The sequence below is a fragment of the Rhea americana genome, unplaced genomic scaffold (genome assembly GCF_003343005.1).
Source record: "Rhea americana isolate MKP2758 unplaced genomic scaffold, rheAme1 scaffold_40, whole genome shotgun sequence".
Classification (NCBI taxonomy): domain Eukaryota; kingdom Metazoa; phylum Chordata; class Aves; order Rheiformes; family Rheidae; genus Rhea; species Rhea americana.
This window is the reverse complement of record NW_028186535.1, coordinates 5,239,834-5,261,494: the sequence shown is the minus strand read 5'-3', so window position 1 is coordinate 5,261,494 and position 21,661 is coordinate 5,239,834. Positions and strand designations below refer to the sequence as shown.

Here is a 21,661-nt window from a genome sequence, read left to right as displayed (position 1 = left end):
TCTGCACCCAGAGCAGCGAAAGCTTTATTACATGCTACAGTAATTTAAGCTCAGTTATTTCTTTTTGGATTTACTGTATTTCCTCAGTTTTTGTTGCTCTGCTTCCTTTCTTTGATCATGGTGAGTACCTACATCAGCAATTTAGTTGACCTGTTTCACTCYACAGATCCACTCCTACAGGGCCGCCCTTTCTGACATATTAGCAGTACTCAATATCAACTATTAGATTTGTCCCAGTTATTTTATTGAGCTTGCAGTGATACTTTGTGGCAAGTTATTATTATTCTGCAATACATTGCCTATTTATTTTTTGTGTCTGTTCAACGGATCATAGGCCTTCTCTACCTTGCTTTTGTATGAGACCCTATTATTAGTTGGATTGCTTTAAGTATTATTTCTACATATGTTATAGACTATAAAGCAGTCACAGTAATTATGCCAGTGAAAGCTGCTCCTTGATTAGCCTCTCCTTTTCTGCTAAAGAAGTTTCTTGTCTGGACAAGAAAAAGGCACTAAGTGTTTTTATTCAAGCAAGAAAACAAGGTTGGATTAGAATAAAATAAACATCAGATAAAATGCAGCAGAGGACTCCAGATAAACTGTAGAATAGATACAGAATGGTTATTCATTTTACTGTTGCCAATCCAGTGTTTTTTCATTGTATAATATTGATATATGAGACTACTGTTGGGAATTACAAGAAAGACTGGCAGGGTAAAATCTAGCTAGTCAGGCTGTAAACAATCTCAAAGTAAGGCTGCATTTGCAATTACCTAACAGTGGAAGTGTGTTAGATTATACTAAGATCATGAGAACAACATGAAAAACAGCCTGAATCAATCCTATGTACCTGTTTACCCAGTTGGAGGCTAAGCAGAGACAGATGTAGGGCAAGGACACACCAGTTGTCCTCAGCATTTCCCAAGCTGTAAGCAACCCTTCTCAACCGTAGAGAGCAAGTAAGACTTTTCCAGACTGGAAAACTGCTAGGAAAAGATCTGTATCCCAGATACAGAACCATAAAACAAGAAGCAACAATGGCTGAAAAAAGGCAGCAACGTAGCTCTACGCACTYGAGCCTGTTACGGAGTGAAGCAGTAGATTTCTGACTGGTCTGTATCACAGACTACTATCACAACTGACTGATAGGCCAGTAGAAAGCTCTGTGATACTTTGTCATACATTAAGCACATGATACAGCATATGCACACAAGTTCAGGCCCAGAGCACTCAGGATTCAACATAGTGTTTTTGACCTTCAGGGAGTATGTGAACTTTAATATAACTCTGTCATGAAAAAATAAACAGAACCGCGCTACTATCTTTTTTWAAACAAGCAAGGAAGCAAACAAACCTCAGTGTCCTTAGTACCTTTGAAGTTTCAGTGAAGCAATTCCATGTATTGGCAGGCTGAGAGCACACACTCCATGACAAGGTAGATACCCTAATTTTCCCTGCCAGAACCTGGGGCTTTCCTGGCAGCTGAAGCCCTTGTCTGGCTATGCTTGCCTCCCCAGGAACTGTCACAAACCGTCCCATTCAGCAGAGGGATGCTTCGTATCTGCTTCATGCCAAGGTGCAAGAAATACAGTGTAGTAGTACCTAACTGTGGTATCTTGGGTTAGCAAATTAGAGTGCTAGAAAGCTCCTAGATTAAAAYTCCAAGATTAAAACTCTGAAATTCCATGTAAACCACTGGTGTTCCACTTCCTCTTACAATGAATCTGTAATTCTGAATTGAGTTAATTCTGARTGAGTAACTGGTGAAGGATGCCTAACTCCTCAGGTCTATTTTTGCCGACATTYATACAGTTGCGGACATTCATGCAGTCACAGTGGCCAGCAATGTCAGTCTGTATGTGTGAGCTTCAAATTCTGASTTCAGATTGGGGTCCATATTGTGTACCTGCAGAAGATAACCAATAGGGTGAGACATAGGCTCAGAAATACTAACCTCTTTGCATAACATKCGAATAAAGTTGTAAATCATACATGAGGTCAAAGCTGTATGAAAAAAATAGCTGCATTCAGGGGAGTTATTAATGGCATCAGTAGGGTGTTCTGTAATGATCTATCTTGTATCAATGAACCTGCAATATTCTTACTAATGAGCTGAATGGTAGAGAAGAGAATATGCTTACTAAATTTACATGTTACACCAACATGGGAAAAATGAAAGGGAAGAAAGGATGAAAATCATAACAAATTGGAAACACGAACTGAAAAACTGAGATGCAATTTATTAAGGCAATTTATTAGGCCAAAGATTGTAAGTTAGGTAGAAACAACCAGCCTCATGAGCACAGCTGGTGAACATTTGGATAGGTAGCAGTTTTGCAGAAAAAAATCTGGTCTATATGAGTATATAATATCAAGCTCTTGCTANAAAAAAAAAAAAAAAAAAAAGCATAGACTGTATAAAAAGGAGCACAACCTGCAAGAGTGTGACATTTTTCTTTTCTGTTCAGCAATTGCAGAGACTAAAGTGAAGTACTGTGTTCATTTTCAGGTACTCCATTAGCAAAGAAAAAAGGGAGAAAAAAGAATGAAAGTGGATATTAATAGCCCTAACTTGCAACATGAGACATTCAGCAACAAACATCAGGGAAAAACTTTCCAGTGGTAAGTATAGTGAGGTAAGGAAATACATTACCTGAGAAACTTCCCAATATAGGTTGGCATCTGTCAGTTAATGATGTAAATATAGTAGATCCTGCTGTGGGTAAAAGGATGGATGGGAAGATCTCTTGATTCTTTAATTTTTCACAAAACTCAGTATTAATTATATATTTAAGCAGAAGACAAAAAAGATTACTGGCTAAAAATGGTCATGTTAAATTATATAGCTTAAATTGCAATGTAAAAGAAAAAGGAAAGTGTTCCCTATGCTTAGTCAAAGAAGAAGTCCAAAAACAAAAGTCTCATGTAGAATGAGATGTTTCCATTTGAATGACTAGCTGTGAACTAAAGCTCATATCTTCCAGGAAATAAGCAAGATCTCTGCYTTGACTAATAACGTTTGTGTGAAGACAGTGACATACACTCATGGCTGTTGTCTCACAATGAAGGAGATCCAACACAATATCAAGAGTAATGGAAGATAAAGTGGTGAAGGGACTTAAATCATGTCTTCATGGTTTCATAATGTCTGGCTTCACATCTTTACAGTGCTTTTAAGTAGCTAATCCTAGTTTGAGGGCAGCGGTCTCAATCTCAGCCACTCATCCATTTAGGCAGAAAAAGAATTTTATAGATATGGTTGTAAATTGTTCTTTGCACTGAGYTACAATCTAAGCAMATCTAACACCCACTGAGCACACACAGAGATGGTCTTATTCYAAAACTTCTTCTTTATCTCCAGCCAAAGACATCCTTAATAATTATAATATCCAGGCCAAGCTTTCATCTTCAGCTTATTGTGCAATATTATTGTAAACATAGGGAGAATATTTGTATAACGGATTATACTTTTCAACCAAAGGTATTTCAAAAGGTTTGAGGGATTTTGCTCAATGTTACATCCAGTAAAGAGACTATCACCTTTCAGCACAGCCAAGAATGGAAATGTTCAGCTGAAAAAGTAAACATGTTAGTAAGTCATGAATGTGAAGAGAGGAAAGGATATTGTTTTGCTATAAAGTCCAAAATACCACTGACCTAGCCCTAAACAACCTCAAATCTTCCAGTGACATACTATTCTCAGCACTTCTTATTTACCTTTATATGGAATAAAAAGAAACAAATTTTTATGTTAAATAGCTTTTCCCTTCTAGAAAGATTACAAAATGCTTTATGAGCTCATATACAGCAACCAAATACAACCATGGAACAAAGCCACAGTATCATAATGCTCGTGCCAATTTTTCTAAAAGCTTAACTAAAAACTGAAGGTGTGAACCCAGTGATGGCACAGGTTATCACAGGGTTGCTGGAAATAACTTTCTCTTATGGCGATATGGAACTACGAACTGCAGGGCTATGACAGAGCATGTTTTCAACTGGAATCAAGGATCCTTTGATTACAAAAATAGTCTAAGGCATCATTTAAAATTCCCCCAGCATTTCTAGCGTCTAAGATTTCATATGAAGTGAACCTAAGGTAGGGCGTAAGTCTTGTGAACCACTTTGCTGAAACTGTTTACAGCCACTGACTGATAAAGCATTTAAAAATACTGATTTTTTTAGAACTTTCTTCGTGATAATTACTGTGCAGTAACTTGATAGATGGCATGGCATCAACTCCTCTCACAGCCTTGTCATCTCAGATAAGGTCCTTCTGTACATCTGCACAGAACCAGGGACTTATTGGTTGGAAGAGACTTCTGGAGGTCATCAAATCCTGATGCCTGCTCCAAGCATGGCCATTGCCAACCCTAAGTCAAGCTCAGCTGTAGGTGATAATACAAACACATTACACAGTTTACACAGTTGCCACAATTTCCCTTTCTTCATCTGTCTCCCTCTTTGTCTCAGCTGGGCTTTGAAGGCTGTCAGTAACTTTATAACCATATTACGTACCCACAGAAGCAAGTGCAAGGTTTTCTGTACCACAGATTCCTGGAGTTAGCAGCCCTGCAGCCTGCGTACAGATTTTTCAGGGAGCCATCTGAGTGGGTACCCAAAATGGTGGAGAATACACCTCTATATTGGAAATGTATGCATGACTGCTCAGCTATGAAGAGGACACATTCGGACTTACAGGGGTATTAAAGTGACCTCTTCATACACTGGCAGGATCTGTAAATATCATTCATTTGTTTTTATCAGCTTATTTGTTAGATCTTGGATTTCTTTTTGATGTGTTTGCCTAGTCCCAATTTTCAAAGGTCAGCATGACTATTATGAATCATATTCATGATTCACAGAATTGCAGTCTCCTGTAACACTGCCAGGTAAATAAACTGGAACACAGTATAATAGCCCGAAGACTAGCATTTACTCTTTACAAGTTATTCTCGGGGTTATCTCTAACTCTGCATGAAGAAACCACTTCTATTACTACCATGAATAATACACAGCAGATTCAAATTCTGGCGAGGAAACTGTCTCCAAGCTTGAGCAGTCACTGTTGTTCATCCATTAACTGTAGGTCTTGCTCATACCATCCCTTCATGCTTACTGAGTTTTGATTGCCTTGGCTGGGTGTAACAGAGAGATTGTGGTTGTTATCAGTAAACACTGTCGATCAGTTTATTTGTTGACTTTGGTGCAGAAATTCACTGGCTTGGCTTTGCACTCCACATACAGCCCTGTTGTGCATCGCTCTGTAATACAAATGTTTTCCCCATATTTCTCCTTTTTGTTGCCGCACCTCATTGATACTGAAACAGTGTCCTGGTATATCGTGATAGAAAGCAGCACACAGACAACATGTTTAATCTACAGTACTTTGTTTCTTCGTTTTCAGTTTATAACTGGTTGTTTTCGAGTGACAGATCTATCAGTGTTTACCTTCAAAATAAAATATAAAAGTCCCCGGAATTTCACCACAAGATAAGAAAGCCCTGCAGTAAATATACTGGCGATTGGAGGTGAAGTTATATATGAATAAGCCAAATGTGATTGCTCTGACCATTAGGGATTAACTAACTTGAATGCTGCCATATTTCTAGATACCGAAACATTTATCTATTAATTGACTATATAACACTACGTATTAAAGACATTGACTGCAGCCTAATATTTAGGGAAGTAAATACTATTTTCCCCTGCTCAGTACAGCTGCTGAATAGCTCACTAATGAACACTTGCCTACAGCCATGCAGCCCGTCTGCCTGCCGGGAATCACGCAGCCCCCCGCGCGCGGGGAGCGTCGGGGAGGTGGGGGCTCTGACCTGGGACTCGCCAGAGCGCCGTCGGCACCGGAGCTCGCACTTTCCTTTCCCGCGGAACTGAGCTCTTGGCCTGGCCATAACAATACCTGCTTAGGATTACTTACTACGTTTAAACATTCCTGTTTTCCCTTTCGATGTCATACTGACTGCTGCACCGACGTAGCCTCCAAAGCACACCCCTGTTTTCCGGGCACGCTGCAAGCCTCGCCGACTGCCGGTGCAGTCCTCGGGAACACCAAGTGCCGGTGAGCTGCTCCTCGGAGAGGATTTTTGTTCCCTACGGCCTGCTGAGACAGGCCACGGTGGAGCTATGAAGCGGTGTGGTGATATAATTGGACAGCCTGCTGTGTTTTCTGTACGCTAGAGATTTTTCCCTCCACCTGCTTTCATGGGACTCGAGCCTGCAGTCCTCAAACAGAGGACTCAGGCTGGAATCGGTGTATTTTACTAGCACAACGACGAAGTACCAGTGACAAAGCCAGCTTCTGGAGGAACGTTATTTCTAGAAGATTCTCAGGAATTTCAGCTGAATCCTGTGGACCATCATTTTTTCTGCTTCTTATCTATATATACATACAAGCCAGGAAAACCTATACCTCGGTCAAACTGCACACAGTAACATCCAAACCTGGGTGTAAAACACCCTTGCCTGACTTTGAAGAAGTTCTTGCACAATTTTTGCTCTGTTTACTTCTATTGCTATTATTCTCTCAAGGTCCTTTTCTGCATTTGCAGTGTCCCAGTGCCTCGTGGCTTGCTGGCAATTTACAGTACTAATATTTAGCAGATATTTCTGCAATAAGAAAGTATAGAGTTATGCCAGATATCTTTCCAGCTATGTTTAATGATATATAAACCTACCTTTCAACAGTCAAAGTACTTTCTAACAATAAAGCATGTCAAGACTAAGGACAGAAATTGCTTTAATCACATGGAACATTTTATATGAGGAAAAAGCATAAAACTACTTTTGGCTAATTTAAGATAGCATTAAATCAGAGATGCTATCTTGATGTAGAACTAATCAGATATATTAAAATCTTGGTTTTATATAAATTAACTTTTTCTGTAGCGAAATGTATGCTGTTAGACTGGTTTCATTCAGTTAGAAAAAAAATTACCTCTGGATTGATCAAGAGTATTTCAAGTTTGAACTGCATTTATTTAGACATTGATTTTATTAGTCACATAGTGTTGTTCTTTTTACCCAGCTGAGTTCATATYCAAGCTCCTTGAGCAACAGCACTTGCCTGGGCAAAGTGTAATATGTGGTTCAGAAGAACACTTTGGGCTCCCCAGTCCAAGAGAGACATGGAGCTACTGGAGAGAGTCCAGCGTAGGGCTACAAAGATGATCAGAGGGCTGGAGCACCTGCCCTWTGAGGAACGGCTGCGAGAGCTGGGCCTCTTCAGCCTGGGGAAGAGAAGCCTGAGGGGGATCTTATCAATGTGTATAAGTACCTGAAGGGAGGGTGTCAAGGGGATGGGGACAAACTCTTTTCAGTTGTCCCACGTGACAGGACAGGAGGCAATGGGCAGAAAYTGAAGCACAGGAAGTTCCGCCTGACCGTGAGGGGGAATTTCTTCCCTGTGAGAGTGACGGAGCACTGGAGCAGGTTGCCCAGAGAGGCTGTGGAGTCTCTTTCTCTGGAGATCTTCAAGGCCCGCCTGGATGCAGCCCTGTCTAACAAGCTCTAGGTGACCCTGCTGAGCAGGGAGGTTGGACTAGATGATCTCCAGAGGTCCCTTCCAGCCTTACTGATTCTATGATTCTAACCCAGTCAGTAGCAGAGCTTTATGTCACTGACAAGAACTAGTGACTCAAAGCTTCAAACTGTAAACCTACAATCCTTGTCCTAACTTATTCTGGAGCAAGTGCCTCTAAAGATTTCCAGATACACCTTCTTATTCCAATGAAAAGTTTTGGTTTAGAAGAATTACAAATTCCTGACAAAAGGCAGTTTTGTCTGAGAATTCCTTGAATGGTCACTCAGGAATAACATGGCCTTTGGCTGGCTTGTCTAGGCAGCCATTCTTTCAAATCCCACAAACTAAAAAGAATCAGGCCTGGGAAATGCTTGGGAGACAGACATTTAATTAAGCCCTTCTTCAGAAAGAAAGTCATCTAACAAATCTATCAGGCAGAGTTAAAGTTTTTAAATTTTAACTAAACCAGCTCTGAGATGGTGCTAGAAGCACAGCAACACCACCTTTCCTGCAAGGTACAAAACCAGGAGTCCTTGAGAAGTTAAAGAGAGAAAAGGCTGTAAGAATAACGATATTATTATCCTTGATAGTTAGTACTTTTCATTTTGTTACACTTCCTAGTTATCTAACTTCTCCTGAAATGATTGCTAGACCCGCTGTTCTTCACATCTGCTGTGAACAGATGTGTCACGTGTCTGTAGAGCTGTTACATCCTGAGCCAGGGAGAGTGGGCAGACAAGCTGCAGTCAGGGGCAAGGTAGATATTCTACGTATTACATATATATTGGCAATTAAATACCCTTAAGCATAAGGAGGAGATTGTGAATTATTTGCAGACCATCCTGTAACACCTATTTTCACATTTACCAGTTGATGTTGCCATCCAATTCTGAATAAATCTTTGCTATCCAATCCTGAATGGATCTAAGTGTGTCATAGAAARCTCCTTAGAGGAGGACAAATAGCATTTTTAAATCACATAGCACATAGATTGCTCACTATATGAATCTTCACCTTAGAGAATACATGAATCTAGCCTCTCTAAGACTCAAACTTCCCATTCATCCAACAGGGAAAACATCACTACCAATATCTATCAGTATAGTTGCTGAACACAGYAATCACACTACAAACATATTTCTCATTTAACTCTGAGTATCTAAGCTTTGCTAATTAATAGATGAAACCTGTTCAGATGAAAGGCATTACACACAAAACAGGCATTATTAATAAAGTACTGCTATGTGTTTGGTAAATCGGGAAACTTGCGGCCACATGAAATTAATCAATGGGGAGCAATCACTTCAAGAAGTCCATGCTTCTGACTAAATACATGCATGCTGGAATTAATGTAAATGGATAATAAAGAAATATTTTCACACTTTACTGACAAATAATAGTAGAAATCATTGTCCTAATGGTTTATGAACTTTCTAAATTAAAGCAATATACAGTGGCAATATTATGATCAGCAGTAGACTATTCTGCACTTGACATTAAAAAAGTAACAGAGATTATTAACGCATGATATTTATTTCTGTATATATTTTGTTCATTGCAGAGAAAATATAAAAGATTTTTTTCTCTCAAGTCATCATCCACATTAGCATAACATGATCTAGCTACAGCGGGTTAAAAACAGCACAGCTTCTCTAATGTGGATACAGTTAAATCCTTTATACAAATATAGCTGTTCTCACAAGAGGAAGAAGATAAATGGATTTTATACCTTATTCATGTCCAGACCTATGCTGTCAACAACAGGACCCTGTTTCCTTTATTTACAATTGTAATACAGTTGGTATTTTTAGCATATATGAATAACTTCTGTATTTAGGTCAAACATCATTTATAAATTGACATCAGTATTTCTTCACTACCACCCCCACATACACATATTAACTTGATGCTGTGCCTAAAATTATCACTGCAATTTAAGGTAAGCATCATTATGCTACTGGGGACAACCAATGGTGTACACATAGACAGTTACTGCAGCTTATTAAACCTTTATTACTCCAGTATGCTTGAGCTGCAGCAGCCTTGAGCCATATATTTTGCTGGAATTACTGAAGAAGAGTAATCTAGTAATCACCAAATCTAGTGAAGCTAATTCTGGCAGTAAAATCCTATCATAGGAAGTTATGAAACGCCATYCTTGACACTGTAGCTTGCACAGTTCTGCAATGACACCCTACTATGTAAGGTTCAGCTATAGCTATAGACACAGACTATAGATATGGTCACAAATTAGGTTATAAAATATCTTTATATTCATGTATGTGTCTATATTTTTGGAAAAGAGAGACCAGCAGAGTTAAAGCAGAGACAGCTTTGCATTTAATAAGGCAAAAGATTTTGGGCCAACTGTATTAAAGTAAGGAAGAGGTGAGGTTTGAATTTTCCAAGGCTCTTCTAGCGTGTTATCAAATTGGAGAGTAGGAGGAACTCAGTCAGTTCTCCCTTTAAAAAAAAAAAAAAAAAAAAAAAGCAGAGAGAAAGAGTAACTTGCAACATTTTCATAAAAACATAGTGTCCTTGGAAAATCTTCAAAAATTACAGCAATTCAATTAGATCTTAAGGTATGACCAAAAAGAAAGAAGTTTTTCATTCAGAATGTTTCTCCAAATGAATTCCTCACCAGTCTGTCCTTTCAGCCAGGTAACTGGAGTGACAGGTCAAGCAAGCTTTTACGCTCCTTGTGACAGCTTGCTCCCAGCTGCCAGTGCATCCAGAACAAGGAGGGGACAGGGGGAAATCACCTCTAGGGACGCTGACAAAAATAGACATTTGCATGTGGGGTTTTGTTCTTATCAGCATGAAGATGCCTTTGAGGAATAAAGCTTAGATTACAAAAAAGCATAAAAGCAGAACTTCTTTTACTATCTGCAGGTACTTTCATTAAAAAAGTTAGTTCCTGCTGCTCAGAGAAGCCTCTGTGTAAATGACAGCCTGCCCTTATACAACTGTGGCAGAAGAAAGGAGTCTCAAAGAAGAAGTTAGCATGCTAGTTTTAAAGCTGCTTCTTGCAAAGGCCATTCAGATAGTGAGAATCATGTGCAACATGTTTCTCCCTCCTGTGCATGTCCACCCATGCACTGCGTGTGCAGTCTGCTGAGCAACTGCTCTGCTCATGCTTTGCGTTGGTTTGCCCTGACTGCATTCCAGTAAAAAAAAAAAAAAAAAAAAAAGGCAGCATTAGCATGACACCACAGTCAAACTAATGAAAATGTGATGAATTACATGGCTTTCACGTGAGAGCTGACTCACAGCTAGCTTACTCAGAGCATAGTATGTTTACTGCACTTAGCTATGTAAATGTACCCTAAGAGACACTCCAGGCTACTGTTATAAACCAGTAAATATAGACAAGTAACTTTCCTCTGTAAGCTCCTCTCTTCTCTCATTTCAGATCTTTTCYTTCCTATTGAGCCCTGATGTCTTGCTGTCTATTCCTCAGAAGACAAGAGAGAGAATAAATTTAGATTTTCTCAAGGATGCACTTAAAATAAACACATACACTTCAGAGGAAAGAAGAAAAAAAGCTTCTCCAGCTCACATAAAATTGGACATTTCATTTCAATAGAAATTCTCTGCAATTATCACCACCTGSTAGCTCAGTTGATTCAACTATCACCTGTAAATACAACTGCAACTAAATGATGACCGGTCTACAGAATGGTCAATTTACCTCAGCAAAATGGTGGACTCTTGCAAAAGCATCCCCAAAAAGGTAACGGAACACAACTTATGAGAGGAAACAAAGGAGTAACTAGCTCTGAAGGACTTTCCAGTCAGTAAGCTAACAAGCATGGCTCCATTCATTAAGACAAGGAAATCCAAACCATGTTACACAATTTGAGGAGTAGAACAAGAGGCTATAATTCCCCGGCTAGCGCTACGCAAGTTCTAGGGTGTCTCTTTAAGGTACAATCCAAGAGGTAAGGGCCATCAATCCACCCGCCTTAGAGACACAAAGGGTGTCTCTCTACTCATGCTAAGGCTTCTCCTTGTGCCAGTGGTGGTCGATCACTGTGATACAGAGCTAGAACAAGCTGGAGGGAACTACCCAATTCAGGTACTTTCGGTGCAGACGGCTCAGGGGTCTTCCACTGACGAAGTACTATGGGTTCACATGGAAGGATGAGATGCACCTGCAAGGAAAAAGATACATTATTCCTCTGTTCTCTCTCACTGCATAAGACACRTCACCAGGATCATCTGGGAATAACGAAATTCTCTTTCAAGGTCATTTGAGACATGAGTCTGGTTTCTCAGTCACATTTTTTCCTCTTTAGCTGTATAAAAATATTGGACAGCTCAGTGACGTGACCAATATATCTCAGATTTTCCCTGAACTAGCTTCTGTGACAGTTATGTCGGATCACCTGACTCGTGTAGGAGTGTAGTATGGTGATGCTGTTTTATTTTACAGCTAGAGCAGACAGGCAAAGATGACAGAGTGCCTTCAGGATCCTGACATGATTGATATGCACCCATATTTCGAAGCTGTGTAATAGTGCAAAATAAAATTGCAAGGAAATAAGCTTTGATAAGGGTTTACTGTAAGCACAGTAGCAGAGCTAGTTAGATCCTCACTTTGTGAGGGCAGGAAAAATTGGGTAATACACTACTGGGCATGCTGCTACCTACCTAGTCCAAACAAACCCTGCAAATACTGCCATTAATGAAAAAAAAGAAAGAAAGAAGAAAACAAACAAACAACTAAACAACCTGTCAAAGTACTATCAAGAGAAGAGAAATATCGAAGCAGTGTCGGTCTGGTTGCCACCAGGCATAGCTTGATGTTTGTGGAGAGTGACATTGTGAAATGCTCCTGAGAAATCTCCCTTTGGCATGGGGGAAGAGTTTTCACATTTCCCCTAGAACCACTTACTGAGCTGTTTGCACTCACTGCCACAAGAGTTTCTGTCAAGAGGACAGCTGGGAGCACTGGCAGAAAAATGTTTCTTTGGGTTCCATTCACTACAAAGAAATTCATGATACAAGTAATCCAACTTTTCTGGTTTGTTTCAACCATGACATAAACACTTTCTAATTTGAGAACACAGAGATGCTCTGAACGGAAAACAGACTTCTGATGAGGGCAAAGGGGATTCCAAAACTGTATATCAGCAGAAAAATTTTCCCCCTCTGCTCATACTGCAAGAAGCTTTCTCCATCCTATAGTTCTAAATTCTGGCAAAAGGATATAGAATATATTGGTGAGGAGGAGCAATGCTTGCTTTTTGGTATAGAAAAAATAAAATAACTGTTTTGAAATTAAAAAATTTAGAAATAAGACTACAGGAGCATTTACAGGAACATAGCATTTCTGGAAACAGACTATGTACTGCTTGGTTTGCACAGGTCCTAATACCTGGTCACTCTTCACCAATACTTACAATCTGCAAAAGCAGTAATAATAATAATAAATAGTCAAGGTATCTACTGGATGGTGCTTTAGAGATGAATTGATTAACTTCATGCTGTTGAAAAAGTTACCTGTGCCTTTCTATCCTATGCTTTAGCTAAAGATCTGTCAAGGTAGCTCTTCTTTCTGGCATGTCTATACTCTTTTAAGCATCGTTAAGTTAAAGACCAGCTGATGTGCTTGAATGTTAAACACCTGCTTAGATGTTTCTGCTTAACTAGGTCATATTGGATTGCTTCTGGATGCACTAAGTTTCATCATCCAAGTAGCAAAATTTCTTATACCTTTGGATGCAGCGTCAGGTTTTCTGATCAAATTATACCATCTTCTGCATTTTCCTCTGCAGAAAAGGTGAGAAGAACATGGCTGGACATGTTAGAAAAAGCCTTGCATTTTAATGTTCCTTCTCTTTCAGAAGGTTATTTTTTTTGAAAAAAAAAGAAACAAAATATCTACAAAGCATGCTTTCCATTCATGAAAAATGATTTTTGGTCCTGCTGCTCTCCCAGCTTCATTTACCTCATCTGTTGAACGTCACTGTGATAAAGCTAATCACATATTGCCTTGCTGGCAATCCAGCTAATCTGGTTTGCCAGTCAAGTAGTACATTTGGATGGTAAAACCCCTAGATTTCAGGTATCTAGTACACAATTTAATGCTACCATCAAGTTATTCACTAACCTGAATGATTCATCTCCACAAGGTATTAGTTAACTTCTTAATTATTGCCCTATCACAGGAGCATCAGGTGATCGCTCTTTTGAAGCACTTATCCCAAATCCCAGCTATACAATTCATATGCCTCCTGCATACACTGTCTGGATTTAAAAAGGTAAAAGCAACAGGGTGTATTTGCAGTTCTGTAACAGGAGAATTAAATGTCTAAATTCTATCACTGGTCACAGGACCTGTGTAACTTAGTTCCTGTTAAGTGTGTGGAAAATTTGCACTGAGAGGTACAATTTGCAGTGGAGTCACTCAGCATAAAATGTGTTAGGACTTTTCAGGTTCATTCTCTCATCCATGAATTTTAGACCATTTGCCTTCCTTTGACAATATCCAGCTATTTAAAGGATGTTAAACACTTTGTTCATTGTAATTTGCAGTCTATAGCTCCAATCCTTCCTTTTATCTCTGAACAGAAAGACAAGAAAAAAAGAAAAAGAAAAAAAAATTCTCTGTCCTCTGTAAGGACAAGCGGCTGATACTAACGCTTTTACAGAAGTGTCTCACCTGGGATGTTTTACTTGTTCCCTTTCTGCTGATGTTATTAAAGGTCTTTGGAGATACTTTTGTTTCATCCCTCTGTTCTACTTTAGCAAGGGTGATGACATACCAACTCAAATGTCTGGAGGCTTGTTAGCAAAAAAAAATGTCACTGGGAGGGATCAAAGTGTTTTTGTGCTGAGTCCTTAGGGCACTGATCCTGGCAATACAGCTGGACTCAGATGCAGTCTCCACGTGGTCTAACRTGACGAGCAGCTGGATCCTCAAGCCAATAGGCAGACAGTTGTTTCCTCAGGATGAACAGTGTTTCCCAAAACATGGGGGGAAGCAAAGAGGAAATGGGCACTCTTCTCATTGCCAGAAAACCTTGCTTAATTTATTTCAGCAATCTTTAATTCCTAAAGAGAGAGAGAGAGAAAAAAAAAGTATTGAGAAGAAGAAACTGATTCTTTTATCTGAAAAGAAAAAAAAAAGAAAAGAAAAGAAAAGGAGGACCTGTGCAAATTCAGCACTGCACATCAAATTTTTGAATGGATGAGGCGGGAACAAGTCACCTAACGAGGTCAGCCCTCTGTGTTGATAAATAGTGGCTTTAAGCTGAAGAGAAGTTCGAGATTGACTGTCAAATGTTTATGTAATCATTGCAGTCTAGCAGGAGGACAATCCACAAATGCAAGCTGGCTGTACATCAGCARTCAAATAATTGACTGGCTGACAACTGAGACCAGTATTGGCTTGATGCTCTGGACTAGACAGGAAATGGCATTTCCTGTTTCTTGATAAAGCAGATGTCACTTGGTCCCTCCGGCAAAATACACAGCGCTGGCAGCATCTTTAATAAAAGTTCCTTCCCACATACGTAATATTGGTCAGTTAAAAAATATTTCCCCCTGCTATGTTTTTATTAGGCAGTAGCTTTTAATAGGGTTAATCAGGGGAAAAAAATATATACCACAGATGATGGCTTCACATCTGGGTAAATCTACTGAAGTACTGCTTTCCTGGACTAGTGTTTCCACTCTCACTTAGGATGTGTCCTTCCTCAAAGAGACAGATCTACTGTGTCTGAACCTCTCCCTCCCTCAACCTGCCCTGAAATGCAGCACCTTCCCAAGAAAATAAGCATATGGCAAGGGCTCACAGGATCAGAACGACTTGTAAGTTAACAACTTCTTGGGCACTATGTAGTCCCGGGCAAGTTGTTTTGCTGTCTGTCTCACTTTCCATTAATTTAACCTACAAGGTTTCAGATGATTCATTCTTTCTGTGTTTTGCAGTTGCAGAAATAGTAGCTGCTACTGCAGTCACTAAATTGCACAATTGACATTTCCCAAGTTTAACCCTACATTTATGAATAATATCTGGCAGTTTACTACATGGACATGGATTTAATTTCAATTACTAAACAGTCTTAAGTGTTGTGTACCTCATTGCCCAGTACTCCAGAAAGTGGCACAGAAAGTGGAGCCGATTTCTCCATGAGCAGGCAGAAATATAGAGGAAACAATGTGCAATATGTAAAAGCATCAGACTCTTCCATTCTTATGATTAGTTTTCAGGTGGTTTAATTTCCTAGACCAGCTCACCTCGAGACCACACAACTGCCTGCATACAAGCAAAGGGGGAACACAGTGCAGGGAGTGGAGGGATGTGGGGACAACAGCAATCGCGGCTAGTGGCTGCCTTGGCTTACGTGAGATCATGCTCCCAGGAGGCCTCTATTTATAGTCCTTCCTAGAGGGAAGGGGGCTCAGTTTAATTCTGGTACTCTGGGAGAAATAACAGTGCTGCCATCTTGCCAGAGTCCAGTGCTGCCAGTCTATTTTGCCAAGAAGTATTTAAGACTGGAGAGTAGATGCTCCCTTGATTAAATATCAAGAATTTGTATTACCAGACTACTTCACTSATCTGCCTAGCCTCATGTTCTGTCCCTGACAGCAGCCAGAATCAGGTTCCTTAGAGACTGCAGTGAAGTCCTCATTATAGACAATTTTACAGTTAACAAAATCCTAAAAGTCTGTATGCAGACAAATCCCTACGGTTTTCACATCAGGAGTTTGCAGAGTTAAAACTGCGAATGGACCATACTATTTGGCCTAGCAGAAAATGTCAAGATCTCATGATCCTCAGATCTTATGCTACTAACAAACAGTGAAAACACAGAAGCACACTTAGGGCTTTCTGCACTACAACAAAGGTCTGTCCTTAAATAATACAGCCTTTAGAATTACGTTTAGAGGAAGGGTATATCTTCTGTGACTGCCTTTCTCTTCCTGCCCCAAGTGCAGATTTCTGAAATCATCTTTTCTGGCTGAATACACAGAATTCCAAATGTCCAATGCAGCCCCTGTGTAATCCGTCAGGCTGGTTACAGTGCTTAGTATGCTGCAAGGATAGCCAAGTTGAACTTAAGGAGGCAAAAATCAATTCATAAACAACTTCTAGATTTGGTAACTGTCCAAATGTTCACCGCTTGGGTGAAGATAATTGTACTTGCATGCATTCTTGAAATCTACGGCCATGGTGAAAATAGGTATCATTCAGTAACTCATCTCTCAACAGTAGCTGTAAATATACTAGCTGATCTATACAGATGGCTTAGATTATTTTTTTGTATTGCTCTGCATCGCTTCCTCCACTAGTTCTTCATCACCTCCTTTTTCTGTTAGTCTCCTCATCTCTCTGGAATTAGTTCTAATTTGCACAATCTCTGTAGTACAAGCATGTTGTATATTTATTCCACATCCCGTTATCACCCCACATGATAAATATGAAATGCTCAAACTTGCTATTCGCATTAATGTATATAGGTAACAAACACCAAACACATTGTGCGGAACTGCTCTGGAAGGAGAAGACAAAGTATGGAGGGCTTTTCATTCCAGACTGATGGAGATTTCTAAGTATGTCTTTGGGCTAGACAATTGTTTAGGCATCGTCTGCAACCAAGGGCTGTATGTAACTCACTTCTGCAGAGCCAGGGGCAACATGATGCATTCAGAATATTTAGTAAAGGTGCAATTCCACATCAGATGAGGTTGATCCAAGCCAGCAGTGCCATAGTCTGTCCTTGCCCCCAGAGCACTGCCCCCAGCCATGTTCTTGCCCAGTCCCTTGCACCAAGACTGACATCCATGCAGTTGCATGGACATCGAGCTTGTGGAGCTGAAGCTGACTGTCTGAAGCAAAAAAATAGCTACAGGACATTCAGCTGGTTCAAATCTCATGCCATGAGCTTATAAGCAGCCAAAAAAAAAAAAAAAAAAAGGGTGCGAATGTGAATTTGGGAGTAGAAGAGATGGAAGAAACCAAGCAGCCTCATTTTAGATCATTTTATGCTGCTTAGCATATTGCATTCTCAGGGGGGCTTCAATTACAGCACTACCCCTTCCATGACCCCTAAACCTCACCATACTTCAGGTCCTTCCTGCCTCCAAGGGAAACAGAAGGCAGCACCCTTGAAGGAAGAGTCAGACTCAGGTTACAGAACAGGGGCTCCAGTTACTCCAAGAAGAGAGAAAGAGCATGTGGGGTTTGTAACCTCAGTGATCCCAGAGGTGAGCTACAGCAGGGGATACATAAATGCATCTTTACAATCTGTGCCCATGCACCCCCAGTCCTGCAGTTCTCTTTGCTTGTCTATACCTACAACCCTGTAGATACTTAATTAAAGTATAAACTTATAGAAATTATAGTTCTCTCCACTATGTTTATTGACTCATTCATTACAGAAATTTGAAATCCAGGGTCTGCAGAAACCTAGCAGTCTGCATCACCATAGTCCACAAAGCAACTGGGAGTTAGTTAACATCAACTAACATTACCATCAAGTAACTACTAGCACAGCCCCTTTAGGCTTCTCATTCCCATCTCCATATCGTTTCTTCTTTGGTACTGGTAGAAGGAAGGTGGCGAAGAGGTGGGACCAAGTAGCTGAGCATGGCACCATTTCACTTGATTGTGGTGCTGGTTGCACCCACTGAAAGCATATATAGCCTAAAAAAAGCAGGCATATTGCTATAGGCTGTCTGAGGATCTCCTGCTCCTCTGAAAACATTCACAGAATAGAGAAGGCTGTAACACCCTGGCATTACACTATCCTGTGTGTATCAGAGCTGCTTCAAAGAAGAGGAGAACAACTGCCATCTGACACAGTGCAATCAGACTTCTGGCTTCTCTTCCTCTGGGATTTAAGGTCTTTTCCTTCAGTCCTCCTACAAACCCAATCTATCACTTATCCTACAGAAGCATGTAAAGGTTAAGCTTGAGTGATACAAAGTTCATAGAGAGGCAAGCATCTATTATTATTTAAGCACCAAAAGTCAACTTGCTCCTCTACTACCCTTATGTTAACATTTCACCTTTGTTTAACACAAAAGAGTTCTGCAAAGCAGCACACAAATACATGGTAGGGGCAAGGAGTATATTCTGAAGCAGAAATATTTACTGCTAGTGTCTTGTACAGTGTGTCAAGTACCCGCAAAATGTTGCACCATCTAATGTATGAGCCTGCTTTGCAGTAGAATAAATGGCTATATGAGAAACAAAATAAATGGGGGAGGAGGGCAGGATAGAAGACCTGGCTTTCACCTGCTCCTCTAACCTGCAGACTGGTGACCAGTGATTGCAGTGCTGTGTTACTGCCCAGAGACTGCCTAAACCCTGGATTAAACAGTCAAGGACTGGATTGCTGACTCTACAACATTCCTGTGCAGCCCCGTATTACAAATATCCATCCTGCTGTCACTTCTGTTTAATAATGAAAACCCTTTCTGCTTTGTGTTGTGCTACATGCAAAAAAACAACATTAAAAGAACGTTACGGGTGCAAAGTCAACTATTCAGAGGTTAGGAAATGGCAGGATTAAGATTTCCTGCCCCCTCCTTCCACTTAGAATACAGCCTTTAATTATAATGTCACATACTATTTTTTCTGATAAAACCCTGTGCCCTCAGTGCAATAGATGGTGCCAGCTTTGTGCAGCTATGCAGTATTATTGTTTCATTCCCTTCACCTACCATGAAATTCCAGGCTCTGCTTAAATGTACACTAATACACTAACCAAATCCTTCCCTCTGTATAAAGTAATTTACTTCTTCATGGGCTCTCCTATGGCACTCCTCAATATGCCACCTGAATGCTTCAGAAGCAGAAGTTAATTTATCTTTAGATTGGAGAGTTTATATTCTCTCCATTTTAATTCTGGGAAGCAGATGAGTGTAGCTGCACTTAGGAAGTACAGCACAACYGTCAAAATGTGCTCTCGCACCCCATTTCCTCCTATTGTCCGTGTGAGCACCCAGGCTGCAGTGTACGCCTACCTCCTGGTCTGCACGCATAGGTGAGTGTCCTCCCTCAGGAAACAGGACTATGAGAAGAAATGCAAATACCTCCATATATCTGATATATCATAACACAGAACATGCACGCACTGCTATCACGTATTGGTTTATGCATAACCAAACAGAGATTAAATTAAAAAATAGCAGATATTTCTAAAGCATCAGACACGTAGGTCCAGTTTTTAGAGGATTTTTACTTCAAAACTGTCAAATACAGCTACGCTTGAGTTTAAGTATAACCATAATTGCTCAAAATTTTAGGATGGGGATGGAAAATTAGTYTCCAAGATCTCCAGTCTGGGAACTAGCAAACACAGTCAAGCTTCACGAGAAAAGTTCATAAGAGGGCTGCCATATTTTGTCTGATTTTTTTCCAAATGGAAAGGTATCCGGTATGGTTCAGGATTTGCAGAGTGGACCAGACCCTTCCAAGTAGATTCACAGCCAGCAGCATAGCCAGAAAGAGTAATAGGTCTAGCATTCCCAGAAAGTATARGCATGCTTGTGCAGAAGGACCTTGTGACATTTTCACAGCAAGACATAAATTCCCACAAGTACCTCCAAGGTTACTATGTCGCAGATTATCGGTGCACTGGACTCAACAACCACCACCATGACTTCGATTTGCAAAATAACTCTCAGTAATGACTTTGCCATTCYGTAACTAGATCAGCAGCAGAAACACCCACATCCTGAGAAGCATTTGCAGGTGTTTGCTGGTGTCTGAAGTGTGGCAAGACTAGAAGTGTGGATCCCCTTCCAAGCAGAGATCCTCTTTTGGTGTGTCCCAATATGCATAAGCACCTCCCTTGGTTCCCCCAAAGCTCACCCTTTTCTGTACTATCAGTTTCAGCTAAGTCTAAGTCTGGCTCCTCCTTATGCTATCTCCTTTTTCTAGTCATAGCAGAAATAAAAAGCATCCATTAAGCCACTCAGAGCAGAACATTTTTTATGCATGTCCCAGGCCTTTCATTAGTATGCCTACTTCATAATGTTTACTTCGTTTACCCTGAGGACTTAGAAAAGCATTCTTCTTCCCTTTCATTTCTTTGAATAGCCTTTGTTCATTTTTGGTTTTATCTGTCTGTATCTTTTTCCTGAACATGTTAATCATTCTGTATGTTCCTTTTTTTTTTTTTGAGTTTGGGTTTTTTTTTTCGGATGTGGTGTTCTCCAGTGCCTGGCTGTTTTTATTTTATACCAGTCTTTAAACCTCTCTGCCTCTTTTGTATCATCTGAATTTTTAATTTGCAGTGAAACTGTCTTCAATGATAGTATAATTATTGTTGCATTCATAATCTAGTCTACATCCACCTTTCTAGGAAGCAATCAGGGCTCCATATATCCCGTCCACAGGGATTCATTCCCTGGACAGCTATGTTCACTGGAACATTTTGCTTCAGCCATCATATCGTTTTCTAACCACCGTTACAGAGAGACTTTGGGGATGACTTCTTGTTCTGAGTAATAGCCTCCTTTCATTTTTGAGCCGCTGAGATTTCAGGCGCTTCTGCACAGGCAGGAGGCATCGCTGTACTTAAAGCTCTTAAATAACACTGAATTAAAATAGTTTGTGCTTGTTATACTGATAGCTCTCTCTACTCCCAATCAAAAAGTGAAAGGTACCTTTTTTAAGAKAGGCTCATGTCCTGGGAGCCCACAGGGTACCATTTATGCTTGAGTTAGGAATCGCTGTAATAATCTTTRGCTGCAGTTACTGCACAACCCAATTGGTTCCTATCCCCTAAATGTGTGTGATCTGAAAGCTCTTTTCTTTCTCCCATTGCTCTCCCATCTCTAATGAGTTTTTGCCCTACTGCTTGGCATCACTCAAAAACAAAACATGTACCTCCTAAGATTCCCAAAAGAAGCCAGAGTGTCCAGTGAGGGAATTACCTTTACTCTGCCCCCAATTTCTTTTCACTTCACAAACCAATCTGTTTCCCTACAGTCCCAGCTGCTCCCAAACCAGCTGCACTCTGCACGGTAGGGCTACAAAGAGTGCATTTCTGTGTGTCTTATTTGCCACACAACCAGCAGCTGTGTGCACAGCCCAGCACAGCTGGGGCAACATGGCTCTACTCATTTTCTTTGTGCTGCARGTTCAGCTTGCTTGAA

General features: G+C 40.3%; 1 long non-coding RNA gene across 1 annotated transcript; it reads right to left on the bottom strand.

Annotated features, from left to right (window-relative positions):
- Nucleotides 1-506: 506 nt before the first annotated feature.
- LOC146590621 (uncharacterized) lies at nt 507-6,166 on the bottom strand. Its single transcript, XR_014896965.1, has 3 exons — nt 5,939-6,166; nt 2,654-2,716; nt 507-1,906 (listed from the first exon to the last, which is right to left on the bottom strand). It is a non-coding gene; the product is annotated as an uncharacterized LOC146590621 (long non-coding RNA).
- Nucleotides 6,167-21,661: the final 15,495 nt, after the last annotated feature.